General features: G+C 48.2%; 1 protein-coding gene across 1 annotated transcript in view; it reads left to right on the forward strand.

The window, feature by feature from the left end:
- The first annotated feature begins 1,062 nt into the window (after positions 1-1,062).
- TENM4 (teneurin transmembrane protein 4) overlaps positions 1,063-16,979 on the forward strand; it is a 729,276-nt gene continuing 713,359 nt past the window's right edge. Inside the window, 1 exon segment of the mRNA XM_038568485.1 lies at positions 1,063-1,132. The gene's annotated coding sequence lies outside the window, so the exon portion shown is untranslated.

The following is a 16,979-nucleotide window of genomic DNA, read 5'->3' on the forward strand; positions in this document are numbered from 1 at the left end:
GGGCCCCGGCGGGCGCAGGAGGAGCCTGGGAGGAGGCGCCGGGCTCTGGCGGCTGCAGCCTGTCCTGCGGGGCGAGCGCTGGCTGCAGCGGCCCCGTGCGCGCGGCGCGGGGAGCGGGGGAACCGGAGGGCGACCCCGGCCCCGCGCCCTCTGCAGCCCGCGCGGCTCCCCGGCCCTCGCCCGCCGCCCTGCAGCGGCGCGGACGTTGCCTTCCCGGTGAGTGCAGGCTGCCGCCGCGGGTGGACGCTCAGAGCGCTCCCGCGTGAGTGTGACTGCGCGCGCGCGCGCGCGCGTGTGTGTGTGTGTGACTACTCGCACCCCCGGCTCGGACAGATGTGCTCTGGCTCCGTCATTTTCCTCGCGTTTTAAAAATGCAGTCTAATGAAGGAAGCAGACGTGAAGGTGGTATTGGAGAGTGTGTGCGTGTGCGTGTGTGTGTGTGTGTGCGTACGCGCAAGCAGGGAATACACAGCCAGCCACGGGGGGCGAGGGACGGTTCCACCGGTGAGTCCTCCTTGGCTGGCAGGTGGGGAGGGCTGCGCTGGCCGCGGGCCGCCCCTTCTCCTGTCCCCGCCTAGGCGAGGTTGGAAAGTACTGGAAATTCAACTGCGTGGTCTCTAACTTTGGAAGTTGGCTTCCCTTTCAGGGCGACACGTTAAGGCGATTTGTGCACCCTGGTACGTGCGGACGAGGGTATGGCCGCTGGGTTGGGTAAAGAGCCCTCTTCACAGCCGTGCCAACCTCCCCCCACCCCCGTCCGTTTCTCTGTCTCCTTCCCACCCACCCCCAGCCCTGACGACGTTTGTAGAAATGCAGTTATCCGTAAGCCACCATTGCCGCGCAAGGGGCGCATTAAAGTAGCCCGGCTTTTGGTAGACCCTGCGTGCACCCTTGGATGTGACGAGTCCACGCGATCGCCTTGCTGCTTTGTGGAAGGCGGCGGCGGGCACGCTTGGGATTCGAGTGCGGGGGCGAGAGGGTGCCCAAGTGCTGAGCTGTGCGGCCGTGCACGCGGGATCCGCCGCGCGGCATCGCGGGCAATTATATAAACGGGCTCAGTGATTACCCAGCGCCGTAGTGCGAGCACCGCGTTCGCGAGAGGCAAGACTGAAAGTTTGCCTGCGTGGGGAATGTAAGTACCGGGGCGCACCCATCCCGGGACCGGGGCCGGGGAGCAGGGAGACACCTGGCAGCACCACGGCGCCCACTTCCTGGGTCGCGTTGGGTGCTGATCCTACTGTCCCCAAAGAACCGGTTATTGAGCTGGGAATTGAGTAGAGGCTCCGGGATTGGTCAGAGAGAAAAAGCCAGTCAGAACCCAGGGCCCATGGAGTCCCCAGAGCCCGAGCCTGCCTCGGGAGGCGTTGGGAGACCTTGCAGGGGATGCTCTTTCAGGAAACTAACTTTGCCTCCCGGGGAATCCCGAAGCCTCGCTTCTCTGCCCCCCTGATCTCCTCCAACCCGTCGTTCACACCCAGCGCCTGTCCTTCCTGTGTTTAGGAACCTGCCTGAGCTGTTTGGTTCACCTTGGAGATGCCAAGCCTGCCAGCCGTCCGGACCCGCTCTGGCGGGGGTTAGGAGGGAGAGTGCTGGCCTCCGCCAGGCTTGGCCGCCCCTGGGCACCCGATGCTGGCTTCCCGGGCAGGCTGGGCGCCCCCTGGGGTAGGATGGGGAGGAGTGCGCTGCAGGGCTTCCGCCCCCTCGCTGCGCAGTTTGCTTCTGTGGCGACTGCTTCTCAGAGCTGCCGCAGCCTGTAGCGTGTCGATGGGCTTTGACAGAGGAACCACAGTAGTGGAAGTGCTTTAAAATCGTTGTGGGTTTTTTTTTCGCCTGTAGAGGGATAAGGCACCCGAGCGCTAGAGGCGTGCGGAACGCTGAAGTCTGAGGCTCAGGGGCGCTGAACTCCCTCGCCCCGCCCCGCCCCCGCCCCCCACCCCGCAGGCCGGAGGCGGTGGTGTGCCCGGGTGGGGGCAGGGTTTTGTTTTTGCCACATTGCTCCGTCCCGAAACCCTGCATCCCCTTCCCTGAAATCCCGGGGCTGGGGCTGTCTGAGTGTGTCCCGCGCTGCAAAATAAATCCTCCCTGCGCAGACCTGCGGGGCCGGTCGGATTTCCTGCCGCTGCCATGATCCTTAACAATGCGACTGCCTGCCAAGCCCGCGCTCCGCCGCGGGAGACTCCCCAGGTGCCGGCCGGCCGCGCCGTGACCTTGCCGAAGGCGCCTGTGGCCCGGCAGGCCCGGGAGGCTCCGGGCGGGCCGCGCGGGTCCGCGGGGGCGGGGGCGGGGGCGGGGGGCGCCGGGCCAGGGCGGGAATCCGGCGGGGCGGGGGCGGGGCGCGGGGCGCGGCGGCAACCTGTTTCCCGGCGCACTCGCGCTGCTCGGCCTCCCCGCGGCGTCTCGGGGCGGCGGCGCGGGCCGAGCCCCTGCGCTCTCCGCCGTCTTCTGCGGGGCCCCCGCCCCGGAGCTCCCGGGAGGGCAGAGCAGCGCCGCAGTCCGCCGAGCCGGGCCGCCGGGTGGGCGGGGCCAGCGCGGGAAACCCGAGCCCCGGCCCCGCGGCGCCCCCCGCCCCGCCCCCGCCCCCGCCCCCGGCCCGGCCCTCCCCTCCCCTCCCCGCCGCGCTCCCGCCGCGCTCCCGCCGCTCCGCCGCGCCGCTAGCCCCGGAGCTCCCCTCGCCGAAGTTAGGAGGGATGTTTTCACAGGTGGTGGTGGAAGCAAGTTTGTGTGCGCGCGCGTGTGTGCGCGTGTGTGCGCGTGTGTGCGCGCGCGTGGGGTGAGGGGGAGCGCGCGAGCGCGAGGGAGCCTGCAAGTGGGGCGAGCGGCGAGGCCCGGCTTCGCGCAGAGATGGAACCCCCCCCCCTTTGTGGGCGATGTGAGGCGTGGTGGGAGAACCCGCCCTCCTGGGGACGGTGCTGATGCGCGTCGGTCCACGGCGCGGACTGGGCCGGTCTGAGCGGGCTTCCCGGGGCGAACGAGCGCAGCCCCCGCGGAGCCTGGCGTGCGGCCGGGCCCGGTGAACGCCCCGAGCTTGTCCAGGCAGAACTTAGGACGTAGAGGGTCCCGCGGCTTTAGGGGGCTTTAGGGGGCTGATCCAGGGAAGGGGTTACTCCCAGCTTGTGTGTTTAAGTGAGCGGGAGCGGAGTGGGGGTTGGCGTGTGAATTCACCGTCTTCGGAGGGTGGGGAAGTTGTCAGGGATGGAGGGCATCGGTTTTAGAGATTTCTTGGATCCGTCTGCCAGCTTCCTATGCGGGGATGGAGGGTAGAATGGGGGCCCCAAGCCTGCAAACCGCCCTACTGGACTGTGGAGGTGGGGGAGGGTTAGCCTTGGTCCCTGCGGGGCGGGGGATCCAGGGAGCAACCGAAAGGAGTGTCATCAGAGGGCAGCTCTGCAGCGAAGGAAATAATCTGGAATATGAGGTAGTGAGCTCCCCACCGAACAGGTGTTGCAGTGGGAGGTCGGCTATTGCAGTAGTGGGCGGTTTGGATCTCCAAGGGCTCTCCCCCGATGGATCGGACTCTCTGTGGTATAATCTCTTTGACCCTACCTGGTTTTGCGGGACTAAATTGATGGGGTGTAACTTTAACTCCTTTATTTACTGGGTAGAAATCATGGCGATGTGGCCTTAGGCAAGTTAGCTTTGGAACTTCTGTTCTCTCCTGTAAATGGGAAGATATTCTCTAGTTTACGACAAAACAAGGATTAGTGTCACAAAACGTCACTGAGGATCATTCCCTTGCGCTTCCTTCATCCCTTTCCAGCTCTGTGCACTTGTTGGGTGGGGGTTGGGCAGGAAAATCAACAGCCCAAAAAGTACCAGCATCTACAGTCTATTTAAAAACAGCCCAAGTGCTTGAAACAAAAATATCTTCTCTTTTCTTAGAAAAGTCATTTCCAGTTTTGTTAGAATTTCTCCCTCATTGAATCCCTTTTTATGACAGAATTATATCCTTGTGCAGATTGGCATGTTACATAACCTGATATTTCCAGATCAAGAGTTAAAAATATGGGAAAGAGGGTGATTAGGAATTTAAGACAAAGACTGCCGGACACCACAAGCAAGGGACTCAAGTAAGATGCCCTCTTACACTCTTTAACTCAGAGGGGTTGAAGAAAATGAGATTGAATATCACCTGGTTTAGATCCTCACCTGGGTACTCAGCCCCCTAGCCAGTTCCAATAACCAGCCACTCTGCCTGGATCTCCAGCTGGCCACTGTTCCTGTCCCCATCTCCCACATCCATAAATCTCAAACGGGAAACAAAAGAACAATGGGATTTAAATCACCTCCTTGCAGATTTGATTCCAAGAGCCTAGCGGGGTAAATCAACGTCAATTCTAGATCTGAGAGACCGATTTTTACCTGCCTTCTTACATGGTTTATCAGGCTGGCTTATTGTAGCTGAAAGCTGAATCACTCTATCTTTTTCTCTGCACTGACAGACTGCTATGGAGGCCACTTTGAAAGTGACATGTGCCCCAGTTCCCAGGATGTCCAGCATATTATGGATCCCTGAATGTATAGTTTTTCATAAGAAAAGCTTCTAATGAAACAGTGTTAAGTGTAGATTCTTACATCTTCAGGTCCTCTGGGCCTTATATACTTATTAGTTTGTTACAGTTCTTAAACTTTTATTGTCTTCTAATTATCAAAGTATATATATATATCTATATATATATACTTTGATAATATATATACATATATATATATTCACAGTTGCACGGTAAGGCAATAAGGAGAAAGCAGAAAATAAGTTTCACCACATTTTGAGTTGTAACTTGTGACTTTATGCATGTAAAAAGATGAGATCATGGTCGTAATATACTGAATATGTATTTTCATTTAATGATAAGTCTTTCCATGTTATGACATTTCTCCCTATGGCGACATATTTAATGGCTACATAGAACCTCAGTGTTTTAATGTGCCATAATTTATTTAAACAGCACTGAAATTTTTTGACTTCTTGCTTATTTTTAGTTGTTCTTTTTTGATTGAAACAAAGCTGCAGTAACCACCCTTGTACACACTGTGTAATTTTATTATTTCCTGAAGATAAATTCCTAGAAAGTAGGATTGCAGGGTCACAGGCATATGCCATGCTAAGGCTTCTGTCACACACGAGAAGCAGTAGGCTTCTAGTGATTTCTACTTTGTCTTTTAAACCAGAATATGGCTGTTTACTTTGCAATCCCTTATAGGCTTGGGAGCCTGGGTAGTAGAGGGAGGTGAGGGTGACAATCAAACCTCAAGCCAGGGATTTGCATAACTTTGAGCTGTTCTGCTGAAGTGATAGGCAAATCCTTTCTGGAGAACATTTTTCTTCCCTGGCTGTTTACGAATCATCACTTTCTGTAGCGCTTCAGCCAGCAATGGAGTTGAAATATGTAAATATGTCCCTCTGTATTGTAGGTGGGGCTGGCTCCACAGTGAATGACAAACAGTTCCTCAGAGAAGTGTATGTGTCTAGCATTTGCTCAGGCCGTGGATTTCACCCCTCCCTGCCCTTCCCCCATCCCTTTTCCTTTGGCTCAGAGGCCTTGGAATGGCCGCCTAGGAAATCTGACAAAGGAAACAATTGGGACTACCCACAGCAAGCTTATCCCCACCCACTGCAGGGCATTTTGCTGAAAAATCCGCCCAACTGTCTTTCTTCATGGTGCCTGGGCACAGTAAAAAATTAAATTAATGTGCCTACATGCTGTTTCCAAAGTGGAAATAGTTGCACATATCTGTCCATCCTAGTATGGGCCAGTTCAATGAAAGGGTGTATTTGTCAGTCTTGCTTTCACGTGTCAAATTTCTGTGACCCAGAAAAGATTTGTTCCCTGTGGTTAGATGACTCGTCATCTGACAAAGAATTCAGTGGAGCCACGGGGGGAAATCCAGTCCTCCCATTTCTAAGGTGTCCCCGTACTCAGCAGGAGACATCAGGAGTTCCTTTAGATCAGAGAGAGGTCACCTCAGCCTTGTACGGTGGTGTGGTCACCATGGAGGAAACCCACTCCACTGGTCGCAGACTCTGAATTCTGACAAGTGTTTAGATGCTGCCTTTGATACTGACACCTCTCCAGTTTCACTAGGGAAGGCAATGGAACCTTTTTTGTCCTTTGTCATGTTCTGAACATCAAATCAGGGCCTTTCTTTTATTTGGAAAATAAAAAAGGAAACAGGACATAAATGTAGCAGGATCTCAAAAGCAGTTGTGCAGTGCCCCCTACTCCCTGTCCTCCTGAGTCTTGTGTTTGCTTTGTGGACTGGGCGGTAGCTTATTGCTTGCGCCCACAGTGGGAATGATCCTTAGATTCAACTGATATATCATTATAATCCTCAAGAACATTAGGTTTTAAGAATGTTTTCTTTTAAAGAGCTGAATTTCCTGCCGTGGAATGATTGTCGATTCTAAAAGTCTGGTCTTTGAACCCCTTGAAGTCAAGCAAAAGGGTTGCAGCTAACACATTATGGCTTAGGGTAAGACACTTACCCATTCTTGGAATCAGTTTCCCTCACTATGAAATTAGGTTGTGAGGGGAGTGTGGATTTGTGTTTTGTAAGGTAGTACTTCTCAAACTTTTAATATGTGTGTACATCACCCAAGAGTCTTGTTAAAGTTCAGGTTCCGATTCAGTAGATAGGAAGAGGGACCAGAGTCTGCATTTCTGATAAGCTCCAAAAGGATGCCATGATGCTTGTCCCTGGTCCCCACTTTCAGTAGTAGCCAGGTTTCTAGCTACTTCCTATCTGACATTATTTCAGAAAGTGGTAATAATGACCACCAGATGTCAAGAGAAGCTGTCTTATGTTTATAGATTGGCACTATTAAGTATTAACCATTTTGGATTTTGAGGATTGGCATCTTTCAGCAGGCAGAGTAGGGAGGGACACAGTTCTTTCATCCAGTGGTTGTCGAGGTGGTAAAAGGATGGGGCAAGAGTCCATCAAACACATGCTGAGTGCCTTCTGTGTGGTAGGTAGCTGCTGTTACTCCCATGCTCTAGGTGAGGACACTGAGACTCAGTAAGGCAAGCGATTTGCCTAGGGTCGTCCACCTAGGACTAGCATTGGATCATAGGCCTCTCTGGCTCCAAAACCCTTGTTTCTTCTAGAATAGCAACTTTATAACTTTCTGGAATGCCATGTAATTATAAGTGAGTGCTTAGTAAAGTGTTTTTCTTTAAAAGTCTTTTTACCAGGTCTACTTTGAGAGTGGATGAAGACATTTAAAAATTTGCTTCATTATCATGCAAGCAATGAAAGTGCTTAAGAGCTTAAAAATAATTTGTTCAAGTTGGTTAGATATCCGCCCTCCCCAGTCTTGTTTGTATTATTAATTTACTCATCAAACTGTGACATCAAAACCATTGTGAAGGTACTTTTCAGTATCTTCTGATTGGTGGAACCTTGCAGATGAAAGGAGTGTGTATTGATGAGGTCCACAGTGGAAGGATCTAGTTCAGAGTGAGTCAGAAAAACTAGCTCTTTACTGAATAAACTCAGCCCTCCTCTGGCCTGTGGATGAGAATTGTTCATTTAAATGTTTTCTTAACGTGCAGTTATTCTGAGAACCAGTCAGCAATGCAGCTCTTTGCAAACATTAATTAGGTGATCTTCAAATCACCCCCACATGGCAGATAAATGGCATTAAACCTGCATCTGAGAGAACAAATGGACACATGGAGATGAGGATGGAAGTGGCAAACTTTTGCCTTGCAGGACTTACGGTAGAGAGAGGTGGAATTAAGAGCTTACACAAGTTTATCACTTAATAAATATTTATTGGGTGATGCTCTAGATATTCCAGAGCTGCACTGTGCAGTGTGGTAGTCACTAGTCACAATTTAAATTAAATTTAATTAAAATTAAATAAAATTAATAATTCATTTCCTCAATCACACTCTCCAGATTCCCAGTGCTCAATAGAGGATAGTGGCTATCATATCAGACGGTGCAGATATGTAATTGCAGAAAGTTCTATTGTGTAGTGTTGGTCTAGTAGCTCAGGATAATGAAAGACTAATGTAAAGATCTCTGCCCATGTAGAACTCTCATGTAAAATTCCCTAAAACAATAGCTGACATGTGACAATCGTATAGCCCAAGCTGTGGCTGAGTAATGAGTACCCCAGTAGTGGTTAGGGACCTGGCTCCTGGAGCTGAGTGTCCTAAATTCAAATCCTGGTTGAGCCACAGACTGATGAGGTAGGTTATCAAACATTCTATGTCTCTTTGCAGACTCATGCTACTATTTTTCACTTCTCTTATTAGCCAAGATTATTTCTAAGATGATGCTAGATTCTGGAGAGGGTGCTGGGAGACAGGTACTCGCCTTTGCTGCTGGTGGAAATGCAAATTAATATACCCTTTTAGGAAAGCAATTTGGCAATAACTGTCAGTAGTCCTAGAAACACTTGTTCCCTTTAGCTCAGTATTCCAATTCTAGGAATCTAGCCAAAGAAAATAATCAGAGATGGGCAGAAAAGATGTCAGAATAAAAATGTTCATTGCCGTGTTATTTATAATAGTGAAAAAAAAAAAAAGATAAACAATTGGATCGGACAAGTAAAATATGGCAGCCAAACAGTGGGATATTATGTAAAGATTAAATGTCATTTTCAAACATGTGTTTTTGTGACAGCAAAATGCTAAAATAAAATTATGTTTTAAGAAATAATGCTGTACTCTTAAAATCCCAAATATGTTTTTTAAAGCAGGCATTCATTGAAGTGGGACTAAAAAGATATAGACAAAGTATTAAAAGTAATAACCTGTGTATTAATAGTATTTTTGATTGTCTTGAGACCATTGTTTTAGCTTTTTCTTCTAATTTTTTTTTAATTTTTTTACCTTTTTTTTTTTTTTTTTTTTTAACTGAACCAATCTATAAAGTTTGGCAACCCGGTGCCCCGAGCATTCCAGCTCTGTCCTCTTTCTGCTATATTGTGTGGTCAGAGACTCCCTGCTTCTCTTAAGCTACCCTTTGTAGCAATTTTGGAATTTCTAGTTGATCCATTTGTGTTTGTAGACCTTCAAGGCAAGGATGTACTTCCTAATGTCCAACCTTAATTCCTCTTTATGGCCATTTAAGTCCCATTTGACCGTGCACCCTGAGGTGACTCAGACTGAGCAGCATGGAGTCTTGGGAAGAACATCAGCTTTGAAGCCTGCAAGACCTAGGCTCAGACCCTGACCTTCATTTCCTTACTGTATGACCTTGAGCAACCCTTCTGTGCCTCCACGTTCTCCTCTATAAAATCGGGAAAGCAGTAGATCCCATCTCCTATCACATGGCTGTGAGGATTAAGTCAGTAGAACATCTGGCACACACAGGTAAATAAAGACGCAAATGACTTCAGGGCCTGGTGCACAGTGCAGTCTAGAACATAAGCTAATTTATTCCCCAGCAAACTCGTGAAATCAGCAGAATCCCCACTTTCCAGAGGGAGGAATGGGGCGTCTGGTGGGCACATGACACGGGCTCTGTCACATGGATTTATGAATGGCAGAGCTGGCGGTGGACCCAGTCTGGCTGCTGTGGAGTCTCAGGCCTTCTTTGGTACAGGCTCACCAGCTCCTTTCCTTGGTTTCCCTGGATGTGCTTCATCCTCATGCTGTGTAAGCGCTTCAGCATTTCCCAGCCATGCACTCATCCCTTTCAAGGAACAAATAAGACAGAGATTCCTTTTTGGTACGTTGAATGATTATAACAAAGACCTGCTTGACTAAAAAAATAGCCACGAGCTGCCTAGTAACAGAGGCAGGGATGCTCACCCCAGAACCATTTCCTGGGAAGTATATAAGATCCTTGGCCCTGGAGACTTTCTGCCACCAAAGATCTGCCACACTTCACATGTTGGCAGAATGAAAGAGGTACCCCATTTGTGGACAGCCCACACTTTGTGGGACCTTAGGCAAGTTATTTCCTATCTCCGAGGCTTAGATTCCATATACATAAAATGGGGATAATGATGAGGGTTTGTGAGGGTTGGTGGCAGAATTGTCATGAAAGAATGTCCGTGGCAGTTTTGTGAGACCTTGTCATTGTTGAATCAGCATCATTATTTCCAGAACCTTTGAAGTAACTTATTTCGGGACAGCTAAGTCATGGGGCCCTTTTTCTCCACCCGGGAAGGTCCTCCCATATACTTGATTAAGTGCTTCCTAAGGCCATATAAGACAGGAAAATGCCAGCAGACTTGGGCTTGAATTCTCTGCTTTGTCATCTGGTAGCTGCATGAATTTAAGCAAGTTACTTAGATTCTCTGAGCTTCCATGAGTTTTTCATTTATAAAATGAGTTGGTGTGGGATTCTTGGAGTAATTTGCACAGTGCCTAACAGGCAATATCTCTTTGTGACTGGTAGCTCTTGGCTTTGCTATTTTTCCTGTGACCTCCTCACCCACTCAGCTCCTGGTCCTCTTGGTTTTTGTTTCCAGAGCCTTGACTATACTGTCAACACAGGTCAGTGGTGGACAATGCTATGGAGGGGAGACTGAGAGGGTCTGAAGGAGCCCTCCTTCAGATTTTACGGTTTTGGCAGGTCAGACTCTGAGAGGATCTCTGGCATCCCTGCCTTTTGAAAAAACGAGGTGTCTATAGAAAAACCAAAATGCTCTAGATTTAGACTGGTATATCCTGGTTCTGATTCCAGCTCTGACCCTTTGTCACTCGGCACCAGCTTGTTCATGATGATTCCTATCTGCTTCTCTGAGCTGCTGTCAGCTGCTAGACTTTGAGTTGGAGCCCAGTGCCCAATACAGTGGATCCCAACCCTGGTTCTGCATTAGCATCACTTGGAAGCTCTTACCAAACACCAGTGCCCTAGCCCCACCCCAGAGTGCTCTATAACAGCTGGAGCTGGGGCCCAGGTGATGCGAAGTTACAGCCAGGATTGAGAAATGGTGCATAAGGTAGAGCCTCATTAAATGTTCCTTCCCTCCCTTCTTCAAAGAAGCATAAAGGGATCCCATATTGAGTAATTTATGAAGAAGGTGACCTAATTTATTTGAGCCATGGGACTACAGATATAGTAATCAAGGCTTCTTTCTCATTGTCTCCCTGCCTCCTGGCAAACTGGGGCATCTGGGTCAGAAAAGTGTGGCCTTCTCATTCAGCCTGTTTCCTCATTTTGATGCAGTTGCATTCTGAGTGCTGAAAAGGCCTAGCTAGGCTTTGCCTAGAGATATTGTGATATTCCTTTGACCTGGTTTTACTCCTTTTATGTACACTTCTGGGCAAAGCCCTGTTAACCATTCACACACAACCTCCACCCAGCCAGCAAGGCCTCAGGATTCCTGGCGTAGAAGAGGGAGTATTTGGTCTCTGCTCCCTATGAAAGCCTTATCCTATGGTAGTAGCTCTCCAGGATTGGTGCCAGAGTTTTGACATTGCCCAAAGGCCTGGAAGCCCTGCAATTCTGGATGGTTTGGGTGATTTTACATCTTCTAGATAATTAATATTTGCTTGCTGCCTTTTTTTTTTTTTTTTTTTTTTAAGATCATTTCAAATTCACCTCAAAGGGGGAGTGCTGTATTCTGGAGACGACTTTGTAATTTAATGTGGATAGACACTGCCTGAGGACTTGTTAAAGTGCCGGTTCTGATTCAGGGGGTGGAAGGAGGGAAGCCTGGGATTCTGCATTTCTAACAAGCTCCCAGGAGATGCTGATGCTACTGCTTCAGGTCCCATAGGTTCCAAAATTTGATCTTTCTTCCTGCTACTGCCTTCTCTTCCTTCTCATCTCTCCACGTTTGGGAGTAGCAGATGTGAAGTGCCGCAGAGCGATAGAGTCCGTTGGTTTTGCACATCTCTTTGTCAGCATGGTGGAGTCCTCACTGGTGGCAGCTGCACTGACAGTAGACACACTCAGCAGTGGTCATTCTCATGGTGCCACAGAAGGATTCCAGTTCTAGGTATTCTGCTGTATTCTTCAGGCTTCTTTCCACATTCTTGCCAATGCTTGTTGTTTCTTGTGTTTCCGATTTGGCCATTCTGACCGGCGTGAGGTGATAGCTCATTGTGGTTTGGATTTGTATCTCCCTGATGATGAGTGGTGTTGAGCATCTTCTTATGTGTCTGTTGGCCATTTGTATGTCTTTGGAGAAATGTCTGTCCATGTCCTCTGACCATTTTTTAATTGGATTATTTGTTTGTTTGTTTTTTTGGTGTTGAGTTGTATCAGTTCTTTATATATTTTGGATGCTAGCCCTTTATCAGATATGTCATTTGCAAATGTCTTCTCCCATTCTGTAGGTTGTCTTTTAGTTTTGTTGATGGTTTCCTTCACTGTGCAGAAGCTTTTTATTTTGATGTAGTCCCAATAGCTTATTTTTGCTTTGGTCTCCCTTGCCTCGGGGGACCTATCTAGAAAAAAGTTATTATGGCCAGTGTCAGAGAAATTACTGCCTGTGCTCTCTTCTAGGATTTTATGGTTTCAGGTCTCACAAGTAGGTCTTTAATCCATTTTGAGTTTATTTTTGTGTGTGGTGTAAGAAAATGGTCCAGTTTCACTCTTTTGCATGTGGCTGTCCAGTTTTTGCAATACCATTTATTGAAGAGGCTGTCTTTTTTCCCCATTACATATTTCTCTACTTCTCTTGTCTTCTTTCATATTCTCAAACTCATTAAGCCTTGTGGCACATTGTAGAATAGGTAGCAATTTTTATTACTAAGATAAGTATTACCTTGAAAATTTTATAGTATTTATCATGTTTTTCTTTAATGTGTTTTTTCTGATTGCACCAATAATACATGTAAACAATAGAAAATTTAGAAAACCTAGTGTAACCCAGAGAACAAATGAAAACAACCCATTATCCTGTCGTGGAGAGGTAGTTCCTTTTAACACTGTGTTTTTCTCTCCATTATTGTTTCTATGTACAGGCCTACTTTTCCCATCCCCCATTTCCCCTCCCTGCCACCCATTTGGAGCTGATCTTACACATGGTTTTGTAACCTTACGATAGCTTGATCTTCTCCCTATACCACTGAATTTTCTCTCCAACATGACTTTGAATAGCTATGTAGTAGTCCATTATAAGATATATCATTATTTATTTGACCAATTTCCTGTTTTTGTTTTCCATTTATCACCACCGTAAATAATGCTGAGATCAGTGCTTTTTGGTACCTATTTATGTTCTTCAGCCCAATTTCTTTACCTGAAATTACTAGGTCAAAGGTTATGCAGCTTTGTAGGGCTTTTGATAGGTGTTGCTAAAGGCCCTGTGGAAGGATTGAGTCTAATTTAAGTTCCTGTCCCTGTGGTAGGAATTAGATCAAGGAAGTGATCATCACTTGCATTTTATGTTGGCAGTTGTCCCTCGCCACGAATGCCAGGTATCACTGGAGAGAGTCAGAGCAGACAACCCCCACTGGCACCCGCCCCTGGCCAGTGTGTATGGAAGTGCACCACAGGGTTGAGATGGTCACTGGGCTTGCCCCAGACCTCATTTGGCTTCCTGGATCTGCAATGGTATCTCTGTTTTTAAGGAAAGAGGGAAATAGAGCAGAGGGTATCTGCTCAAGTCTCTCCCAAACTTTATAATCAAACTGTACCCAGAGCTTGACCAGTTTTCATCATCTGCACTTCACCACCCTAGTCACAGCCCCATTTCTCACCTGGATGGGTAAAGTCGTGCCCCTCAGTGCACTCCTGCTTCTGCCCTGCCCCTTTGCAGTTTATTCTTTTTTTTTTTTTTTTTTTTCCAGTTTATTCTTAACACAGGGGCTGGGGTGATCCTGGTAAAGATCCCACATCAGAACCTATTGCTCCTCAGTTCAGAACTCAGTAATGGCTCCTCATGTCCTTACATGACCTGTAAAGGCCTCCTTCAATGCCAAGTCTCTCCTGCATCTCTGGCCTTACCTTGCTTTGTTGAAACGAGTCAGGCCCAGTCCTGCCTCAAGTCTGTTCTTTCTGCCTGGAATATTCTTCCCCTGGACATGTACATGGCTTGGTACCTCCAAGTCTTTCCTCCAATATCATCTTTTCAACAAGGCCCACCCTGACAATTCCATTGCGTTGGTAACTCCCTCCTTCCTGCCCCCAGTGTTCTAGACCTCTCTTACCTGCTGTATATTTTCTTCTCTCTGTGGGCTTTCATACTAGTTTCGGGATGCCTGGGTGGCTCAGCAGGTAAGCGTCTGCCTTCAGCTCAGGGCGTGATCCTGGAGTCCCAGGATCGAGTCCCACATCGGGCTCCCTGCATGGAGGCTTCTCCCTCTGCTTGTGTCTCTGCCTCTCTTTATTTATTTGAATAAATAAATAAAATCTTAAAAAAAATACTATGTTTCATCATTTTAACAAGATTACACTGACTGCTGTGTTATGAATACCCTGAGTATGGGGGTGGGTTGGGGAGGTGGGAGAGCAGAGCATGCTCTCTAATTTGCTTCTGTATTATACTGATGGATTATGGAAATGAAGGCCACTCATGAGAACAAGCAGAGGCTACAAGGGAGTCAGCCATGATCACTTGCTGATCATCTTTGGTAAGACTCAGGAACAGGCAGAGTGGTGGGAAAGTTTCCGAGTGAAAAAAAATAAAGGTTTTGGGCTGCTTGGACTGGAGGCCATTGGGAGGAAGAAGCTGGAGGCGATCTAACTAGAATCCGGGAGCTGTGCGTGACTAGTTTGGGAAGCATATTTTGCTCATTCACAGTGGTCCTGAGTGGGTTTAAATTTTAAAATATAAGTGGAGCAAAACAGTAAAAAGCTGGCAGGTTGTTGATCAAGTCTTGATCGTTTGGGGCTGGTTGCTGCAGAGGTTGGGGGTTAGAGTTCTGCTTTCCTATATGGTCTGGCCATTGTCTGTCTGGTTCACCTCTCAGGACTATTGTAAATCTCCCCTGAGCAGCAATCTCTGCCTTTTTTTCACAGAGGTAACTGTTCAAGCAGGTGACTTCGAGTCCTACTAGAACAGTGTTTGCTGATAAGAAGCTCTCAGTCTTTGTTGAATTGTGTGCATTTGGCTTACATGACCTCATTTAGTCTTTTTTTTTTTTAAGATTTTATTTATTAATTAGAGCAAGCAAGAGAGAGAGTGCACAAGTAGGAGGAGGGGCAGAGGGAGAGGGAGAAGCAGACCCCTCACTGAGCAGGGAGTCTGTGGGGCTTGATCCCACGATCATGACCTGAGCTGAAGGCAGACGCTTCACTGACTGAGCCACCCAGGTGTTCCACCTCATTTAGTCCTTAAAACCAGTCTGCTCTTTGGCAGGAGAGATGTGCACCATCTTCAGATGTCTGTTTCAGCCGAAACTTTAATAGAAGATGTTTTGCCTCTCTTGACACCTGCCTGCACTGATGAATGATACCTTGTAGGAAGAATTAATTTAGGTTCCTAGAAGGAGAACTTGCCTCATGACCTACCCCTGAAGGTGGGAAGTAGGGTGGGAAATTCATTCTATACTGGAGTTTGGGTGATGGTCTCAGGCATCAAAGCAGGTTTCTGAGGCCCCCACATTCAGGCGTGTGTGCGTGCCTCTAATTTACACTACGTTCTTGGAACTTTTCAAGTTAAACTGTTGCCATGGTAACTCCCATGGTTGTCATTTCTTGATTTGTTGTTGTCACCCGTCTCAGTTTCCCATCTCCTTAATAATAGAGAATTAAATTCACTTGTTCAGAAGTGGACCCCAGAGACAGGCCGGCAGAGGCCAAAGAGAGTATGTGATGTAGGGAAGGGCAGCAGATGTCACAGAGCTGACATCAGAAGAACTAAGTCCCTGTGAACAGACCCTGCCAGCTAAGTAGGCCATTTGATCCCCACTATGTACTGAGCTGCCTACTGTGTGCTGACTATAGCCACTCTGCCAGGCCAACTTGTAAGGCTCCATCACCAACTAACTATGTGAGCAGTGGAGGCAGGATTTGAATTGGGATCTTTCTGGCCCTAAGTCTGTGTTCTACTTCACTATTCCAGGAGTCAGGAAAACATGAGCAGGGGGGTTGTTTCATAGATGTAACCAACAGTGTTTCCTCAAGGGCTTCAGAGGCTGAGGGAAGCTAGAGCCGAGTGTAGAGCTGGCTTCAGTTCAGCATCAGGAAGAACAATTCTCCTAAGTACTATACTGCCTGTGGAGGGAGTGAGCTCCCCATCATGGGAGGTGTGCAAGCAGGGACCGTCAGAGTATTGGGGAGAAGCTTCCTCCAGGAAGTGGGAAGTTGGACTCACTCTCTTCTTTAAAGATTCAGTTATAAAAAAAAAAAAAAAACAATAAAGATTCAGTTATAGAATGGCTGGCTCCCTTGGGTGGGGCTGCTCATCTCGATCCTTGGCACCATTATTGAGTACACAGTACACTGATGAATCAGTCAATAAGAGTTTGCTGAGTGAGCTCTGCCCCAGAGTAGGTATCATTCAGGACAGAGGGGCAAGAGAGTCCACTAAGACCTCAAGCTACTTAGGATATGTTTAAGGGTAGTACCAGACTTGAATTTAAGACTGACCTTAAATCCTGGCTGGACCATCTGTAGACATGGTCAGTTTTGGCACCATTGACTAGATAATCATTGTGGGGTCCATCCTTGGTTGACACCCACCATGTGCCAGCTCTTGTGACCTTTGGCAGATTAAACAAGCTCTAAGTCTTGGTTCCTTTCTCTTGAATGAGGAGTAACAATACCTGCTTTCCCACTTCAGTGGAGTAGCAGTAACTGAGCTTCTAGCACAGAGCCAGGCACAGAGTGGAAACATCTGAGAAAGACCGCCTGCACCCAGGTTGACTGGGACAGGCAAGGAAAGCTTCAAAAAGAAAGAAGCGTTTGGGGTCCGACTTGAAGGATGAGACTGTGTTTTCTGAAATGACAAGGAACGCAACCTTCCTCTCCTCTTCCAGGCTTCCTCGCCCTTGCTGATCACTTCCTCTGCTCTCCTATAAAGGTGGCCAAGGAAACTCTCTGAGACCCTGGGCTCCTAGGAGCAGTAGGTTTGGTTCTCGCCTCCCTAACATGATTGTCCCCGTGCCTCCTGCTCTGGGCAC

Source organism: Canis lupus, chromosome 21 (genome assembly GCF_011100685.1).
Source record: "Canis lupus familiaris isolate Mischka breed German Shepherd chromosome 21, alternate assembly UU_Cfam_GSD_1.0, whole genome shotgun sequence".
NCBI lineage: Eukaryota > Metazoa > Chordata > Mammalia > Carnivora > Canidae > Canis > Canis lupus.